Source organism: Fomitiporia mediterranea, assembly GCF_000271605.1.
Source record: "Fomitiporia mediterranea MF3/22 unplaced genomic scaffold FOMMEscaffold_11, whole genome shotgun sequence".
NCBI classification, from domain to species: domain Eukaryota; kingdom Fungi; phylum Basidiomycota; class Agaricomycetes; order Hymenochaetales; family Hymenochaetaceae; genus Fomitiporia; species Fomitiporia mediterranea.
Window position 1 is genome coordinate 1,159,676 of NW_006760396.1, and position 1,742 is coordinate 1,161,417.

The following is a 1,742-nucleotide window of genomic DNA, read 5'->3' on the forward strand; positions in this document are numbered from 1 at the left end:
GTACAGCCCAAGAACGTGTTAATCCTTTACCGATGAGAATTCTGCTTACAGAAGAACGAGACAGAGGCTGCTAGTGGTGCAGGGATTGGGACCGTAGAAATAATATAATATTCACTATCTTTTTGTATTAAATAATCAAATATAATTACATTTTATTAATTATTTGATACAAAATTGCATGTAAAGCAAAAGCAAGCTATCCAAATGCTTGTAATGACTTGTATATATTGTAAGACAATACTATACTGTCAAAAAATAATAAGTATATTTTAACATTATTATTTTGAGAGGTATGTTATAATCACTTATATATCTTGACAATATGTACAATCATAATTAATATCAGTAATTTCAATAATTGTTCTAGATTCTCATTATACTTGTATATAATTATAATTAACTTGTGAAAACCCCTATGAAGAATATAATTGCTTCAACAAAATTTACAAAAAGTATAAAATATACCTGGTTATAATCTAATACAAGTGTTGCGACTTTTTCGTGATGCCTGCCCATGGCAAAGTACTGAAGTTGAAGCATTAAAAGCTATGTGGAGGCTGTCCAATTACTTTCAAAGCTCAATACACTCTTTCAGAGTGAGATTAGTGCTGAGTTTACTGAGGCTAGAGCACTTTTTCCAAAGCTTACAAGAAACCTATGCAAGAAAATAAATAGTTCTCTTGAACAGACTGATATTTGGTTGTTTTTTAAGTAGACAATGTATTATTGAGTTATGTACTACAAATAAGGAAATTTTATTACTTTACTTAAGCCACTGTCAACAGGCATAACCTCTTATTAAGCATGGCCTCACCTGTCCACGGTGGGTCATGCTTAATGACAGGTTTCACTGTATTTGAAATGCTTTAATTAACATTAGTATCAAAACTCCTAAATGACATTGACAGCATCAGCCTGAGTGAACAAACTTTGTGAATTACTTCAGCTTAATTTACCAGCCTCATAGTAGTCCATAAGATAGACCCAGTTGAAAACCACGATTTCACTACCATTGCTTAGAAAACATCCAGGGATACAGTCATGCAATGGTGTGACTAACAATAAAGCAGAGTCGATCTTTTGTAAGTACAAGACACAGAACAAATCGCTTGAAATTTATAACTTACATGAAATAGTATTTAAGAAAAGACCAGTTATCACTAGGCTACTTCTGCAAATTGTTATGAAGGCAACAGCTAGACCAATTCCAATGGCTCTTGACCTCATCCACACTGCCCACGTCCAAAGTGAGAGAATAGCTATAGATGAAGTGAGGGCAAAGGACGAATGACAAGTGTGTGACTTAGCATTACTTTCTGCAATGATAAATCCAATTATGAGAGACCCTAATGCAGCACTGTGTTATAGTCATTAGATTTTTGTGATTAGACCACAATAATAAAACATACAGGCCATGCTTTTATATGCAAACATGCAATCTGAAATCTAGTGCTCCACACTGTAGCATAATTTACAGATATGCCTGCAGTGTATACACTTACACACTGTATTGTAAGAGAAAATTTTAGCTGAAAATACAGGTGTATATTTACACACATATGCATATACCATAAGTAAAAAATTTCCGTATACACTGTATACAAGTATACAGTATTACTAAGCATATTCTCTAATTAAATACTAAGTTTGAGTTTCTAAACCTCATTTACTTTACTTATTTATATACCAAATCATTTTAATACTATATAACAACCTTGTTTAACTTAAAAAGTACTAGTATG